Genomic DNA, 6,645 nt, shown 5'->3' with positions numbered 1-6,645 from the left:
CACCAAAGTGTCTACATCACTTTATTTGTGGAAAATGGTGCTACAAATACACATTGACATTAACTACTTATGAAGAAAATTCTTGCTGGAAAACTTTCAGTTAACTATAAAAATAGTATAAAAAAAAACCTATAAAATCTTCTTAATAGGGGACCATTGACAGTGGACTATGTAAAATGATGTATCCCTAATAGGGAGAAAAAACATCTAGATTAAAGCAAACATTGCTCTCATGCCATCAAATGTGAATACACTTGTAGTAAAATACTCTACAAGTCTGTTCCATTGTGTACATTAGATTTAAGGGATACTTCTGTCAACTAAAACTCAATCCTAAATTGGTAAGTACAATTTACAAAACTAATCATTAACTATGTAAAGGCATAAATGAATTGTTTTACCAGATATATTTGTACAGAACCACTCAGATTTACACACAATAGTGGTACAAGGAGCACACTTGAGAAAATGCTGTCCATTCCGCATCAGAAGGCAGCACAGTGCTCTCCATTAGAACACCACTCACTGTATCACCATGTATATTAAATGCACAAAAACATTAAAGTATATTGATGTCATTATGTTCCTAACAAAAAGAGGGTAAACTATACATTTACAACACATGCACTGGTGGGATTAAGCTCACTACTCATAGGAAAACATTGTGGCCATATACTGGTTCTGAATTGAGATCCATGTCACTGTAATTAGTCCACACCAACATATAATAGAAGGAAGTACAGCAGCGGACATGGCACACTTTGAACTGATTTATTATAATGGCATACTATTTGACTATATTGTAAATTGATTTTTATTCAGGCTGTGGTATAAGTGATTTCGGTGAAATTTAATGAGCCGGATACCTGCACACCTCTGCTGTTCACATAAGTGATCGTATAATTAAACTGCAAGAAAATCATGGCTGCAGCATTTTCTTTTCAATTATCTGTAGTACTTGAGCAGTTTTGGAAACATGGTGTAAGCATATACTAGTACAACACTTATTTGAATGAATGCTTAATGTAAGATTTTTATTTTTTTTTGAAGAAAAACTGCATGAATTCCATATTTGCTATTCAATATAAGGGTGTGATATGTCTCCTAGTCCAGTGTTTCCAAAATCCAGTCCTCTGGGAACACTACAGTGCATGTTTTACATAGCAAATGTTTGCTGGCTCAGAGCTAACGGGTATTTAAAAAAAAAAAACCCCAAAAAACAAACAAACCCTCAAGTAGTACTAATTGCTGAGGACCAGATTTGAGCAACACTGCTCTAATAAATTCATTAAAACAGTTTGTATTTCAATCTGTCATTGAAAGATCTGTTGATTGCATCTGACCATGTGATATGGCAGCTTTTACCCACAAATGAATGCAGTGTGCATTAGAAAAACTTGTCTTTTATAAGGAATAACAAAATAGAACTTGTGCTCTTCTATGGTCACAGTTCCTCATGATTAATCATAATATCCATGTCCTTTACAACAGGAAGTATACTTTCCTCAACTATGTGCATGTTTGTTAACATTTATAGACAAAAACCTCATTTATTTTGAAATATTTAAAGTTTCCATAGTTTTTTTCCCCAATTTAATTTGCATAGACTGATATCCTCTTACTTTAATGGGAACAGGGGCTGTAGAGATGAAGACAAGCCATATTCCTGTTGGTACCAAGCATTTGGAAGTATAGCAACATGCAAATAACTAGGCAGGGGTGGATCGGCATAGTATAAATATTATCACAAAGTGAACAATGCTTATACACTGAATAATCCTAGTTTACCATCTAGCACTACTCTAGAAAATGTTGCTGTTATGAAAGTAAACAATGCCTGATAGCATTGTAGACTTGCTTTTCAGAATTACAGTATGAGTCAGTTGACTCATACACAGGTATGGGCAGTGTCATAACAAACTCTGTTTGTTATCTCTTAAATTCTATTGGAACATTGTTCTAAAAATGTGCATTTTGGGGTTTAATGGCCCTTAAAAAATAAAGTAGCAGAAAGTAAAAATCTATATGCACTGCACCGCCCCCCTCTCTCCCCCAAACAAGCCTGAATCCTTTAGGGCAGGCCTGTCCAACCTGCGGCCCTCCAGATGTTGTGAAACTACAAGTCACAGCATGCCCTTCCAGCTATCAACTGGTTGTCTACTGGCAAAGGATGCTGGGGCTTGTAGTTTCACAACACCTGGAGGGCTGCAGGTTGGACAGGCCTGCTTTATGGCATGGCATAAAGGTGCTGGAGATATTATTCAGATTCTGGTCCATGTTATCATGCAGTTGCTGTAGATTTGTCAGCTGCACATGCTGTAAATCTTATATTCTACCGCATCCCAAAGGTGCTCTATTGGATTGAAATCTGCTGACTGGAGGCTGTTAGAGTACTGTGAATTTATTGTCATGTTCATGGAGCCTGCTTGCGAACACAGGTACTTTACATGACCTCGTACTGGAAGAAACCATTAGAAGATGGTTAGACTAACCATAAAGGGATGCACATAGCAACAATACTCAGGTAGGCTGTGGCATTTAAAATGATGAATTGGTATGAAGGGACCCAATGCTTGTCAAAACAACATTCCTTACATCATTACAGCACCAGCGATGACACAGGCTGAATCCATTTTCTTTACACCAAATTCTGAGCCTAGCATCTGCTTGTCCTAGCACAAATAGAGATTCATCAGACCAGCATTTTTCCTAATCTTCAACTATCCAGTTTTGGTGAGCCTGTGCCCACTGTAGTCTTAAGTTTCCTGTTCTTAGCCGACAGTGGAACCCAGTGTGCTTGTCTGCTGCTGTCGCTCATACAATTCAAGATTCGATATGATGAGCCTTCAGAGATGCTCTTCTGCGTACCACTGTTTTAACACATGGGTATTTCCCAGACACCTTCCTTTCAGATTGAAGCAGTCTGGCCATTCCCCTTTGTCCTCTCTCATTAACATGTTCATTTTGGTCACAAAACTGTCGCTTATTGGTTGTTTTTTGCTTTACTCACCATTCGCTGTAGACTAGATATTGTGGTACATAAAAATTCCAGATCAGCAGTTGCTGAGATGCTTAAAGCAACCTATCTGGTACCACTAACCACTCTATGGTCAAAGTCACTTAGACAACAATTCTTCCCAACTCTGCACCCTGTCTCCATAATTGGCCGATTAAATATTTGTAATAAAAGCAGGTGTACCTAATAAAGGGACATGTATATACACACAAAGACATACAATGTTCCGTTACTATCTCAAATCTACTACGTGCAGCACCATAACCATACTCATGTAATATAATATGCTAGAAAATACACTATGTAAAGCTGGGTACACACTACACAGTTTTCATCCAATAATCGGCTCAATCAGCCGACATACGACCGCTCGTTCAAAGTCGGGTCAGTGTGTGTAGTGACACGATGGTCGAAAGTCTGCCCAAATGGACGATTGTCGCCTCATTTGGTTGGTCGTACCGTTAAATATTTTCGTTCCAATCTCGTTTCCGTTGTGTAGTGTGTATAAACTTCCGTCCGATCCACAGCAATCCTCTGATACTTCCTCGACCTGGGGGACGTGTGTATGTAAATTTTTGATGTCTGTCCCAGTCCCACATGGTGTAGTATCCGCACACCACAGGCTTGTGTTTTGTATAGATGTGTATTGCACCTGTCTGGCTGCAGACCATTACACGTGCATACAGCACATGTGTTAGTAGTACCCTTTGCATCTCTGTAGGCAATCAATTCACATTTAACCTTTATAAACTATTAAAGTTATAAAGTCATATTAACCTTTATTAACTAATATTTGTAAAATACCCTAACTCAGGCCTGTCCAACCTGCGGCCCTCCAGGTGTTGTGAAACTACAAGTCCCAGCATGCTTTGCCAGTACACAACCAGTTGATAGCTGGAAGAGCATGCTGGGACTTGTAGTTTCACAACATCTGGAGGGCCGCAGGTTGGACAGGCCTGCCCTAAATAAACCACAGTGTTCATGCAACAGTTTTATTGCAGGTAAAAAAAAAAAAAGAAAATATTAAATATAAAAGTATTTAAGATCTGCCAGTATTCTCCGTGTTGCCAAAAATATTAGTGTTGCCACCAGAGTTTGCTCTGGCAGTATGGGTCTCCTTAAATGGGTGTTCTCTCTCTGGATGAGAGGGGTTACTAGTTGGAGCAGTTCCTGAAAAGTGGCATCATTCATATGAAGAAAATTCTTAGGGGCATATTCAATTCTCGGCGGAAACGCAGAGAATCCCGATTACCATAATTATTATTACGGTAATCACACGTGGAAAATACGGTAATTTTCTCGCTGGATTTCAGCTCACAGCTCCCCGAGCTGAAAGCCAGCTAACTATTACCGTATTAACGGTAAGTTTTTCCACGGCGCGGAAAACAAACATTTGAATATGCCCCTAAAAGTCATCTGGGTTGTTGTCCCGTAGCTCCTGTAGCAGGGGCATATGAGAGAACATGTCTCTCCTCTTGAACCAATCTTTGCTCCAACAAGATCTAGTCTTTCTCCTTCTTTCTCTTTGGTTCCATACCAGCAGTCTTCTTGCCCCAGCAAGCAGGAAAAGTGCAGTTGCTTATTCTTGTACTACTGTAGCCATTGTAGGTTTACAAATAGGAATGAATAAAGAGCCAGTGTTGCCTTCTCTTTTTATGCAGTTTTGGGTGTTAACTATAGCGAAAGCTCTGCCCCTTCATGTAATGTCTTTGGTATATCGTTACATGCCCCACAAATGTTGCTTCAGTGTGTACGAAATTGCAATCATTGCTCACGACAACATGGCTGTAATAAGTCGCCAAAGGGACGTCCGCACTTCCCTTTATCGTCCAAAACAAGGCTAGTGTGTATGCAGTCCATGGACTGAGCGATCGGACCATCGATCGGCATAAAAAGTTGGTGGAAATTTCTGTAGTGTGTACCCAGCTTTAGGTTCCAAGGACTGAACCACATGAACACTGACATACCTGTGACACTACCTTAAGGTCACAAACCAAAATGAAAAAGCAGCACTGCATAGTGATATATAGGTGTGGCCTTAACATGAAAAACCAAAGAAGACCATGGCAGGATACATAAAATCAGAGAAAATTGTATATAAACAAATATAATACATTGGTTTCAATTACAAGGCCTAACATTTAAAAAACACTGGGACTAAAAGCTGTATAAATGAAATCACAAATGAGGTCTATAAAGTGACTAAATTAAGGAGTATGATCCTGATGGAATCTCAAAAAGTCTGGGTTCAGCAGACAAAACACGTCAGTTATTCTGCACTGGGATCACCGTTTCAGTTATCCGATATTGGACTCATTTTATATTTACACTGGAACCAGTTATTTCCCTCCAGGATTTATGTGCCCTAATTAATCTAATTGGAACTTGCTACCAATGCTGAAATCAATCTCTACATATTTTTTGCATGTGAAGACCTGCTCACTTTTGCTATTACTAACGTCACTGACGGTGAGGAAACATACTGCTGTGCTTCTGGGTAACCTTCTCTGACGATTATGTACAGAGGACCTGGACGGTGTCATAAGCAGGGAGCTGCAGCATTGGAACTGCTGAGACAATTAAGTGAGTTATATAATTTATTTCCTAGGCAAGTCCTTTGTCAGTGACATTCCATCAGGATCTGGCCGTGGAGTACCATTAATATACCAGCATTACGTTGTTGACTATATAGCTTTCAACTTATGGGCCGATTTGCTGGATATCTTAGAGGGATTTTATTGTGATTATATCCTTTTATGAACTACTATATATTTACTAGTTACATACTCGTCTATAAACAGATTAAATTGAGATCATTTGTGATTTTATTTATACCATACTTACCTACTTTCTACTTCCTTTTTTCCGGGAGAGGGGCGTGTCTGGAGGGCGGGACACGGCCAATCGCATCATTTTGGCCCCGCAACGGAAATGCCAATTTGTCGTGGGGGGCAGGGCCAAAATGCCATGATTCCCCGCGAATCGCGTCATTTTGGGGTGGCAGATTTGCCAGCTCTCTTGGGAGGCCATGAGACTGGGCCGAATTTCGGGAGTTTCCCGGCCATTCCGGGAGAGTTGGCAAGTATGATTTGTACAGCTTTCAGTCGCACTGTTTTTTAAATGTTAGGTCTCAAACTGGTAATTGAAACCAATCTATTATATTTATAGAGACATTAAAAATATATTTGTTTATATACCATCATCTCTGGTTTTCCTGCCATGGTTTCCGTTGATTTTTCAAGTTAAGGCCACACACACATATACACATATCTATATCTATATCTATATATCTGACTTTTCTTTTTGGTTTGTCATTGTTTTTCTGCGATTTGTTTATTTGATGTGGTGCAGCCCAGCGCAGGATTCCTTTTATTTGACTACCATAAAGGTCAGTAGCTTTTTAACTGCTGCTTTTCACTGCCACTATAAGCTATACAGAGTCTGGGTTCATGTTACATAAGCACTTTCTGAGTTTGTGAGGCAGCTTGACATTAATAATGGTATTTGAAAGGCAGGTATTATGTGAAAAAAAAACTGGTATATTATAGCGTTATGTGACATCAGCTTAAATGCCTATATATCCACACACACACACGATGCAGCCTTATATCTAAGCTATGTTGCAATGC

This window comes from Mixophyes fleayi, chromosome 2 (assembly GCF_038048845.1).
Source record: "Mixophyes fleayi isolate aMixFle1 chromosome 2, aMixFle1.hap1, whole genome shotgun sequence".
Classification (NCBI taxonomy): domain Eukaryota; kingdom Metazoa; phylum Chordata; class Amphibia; order Anura; family Limnodynastidae; genus Mixophyes; species Mixophyes fleayi.
The sequence above is the reverse complement of the archived record's forward strand: the minus strand, read 5'-3'. Positions refer to the sequence as shown.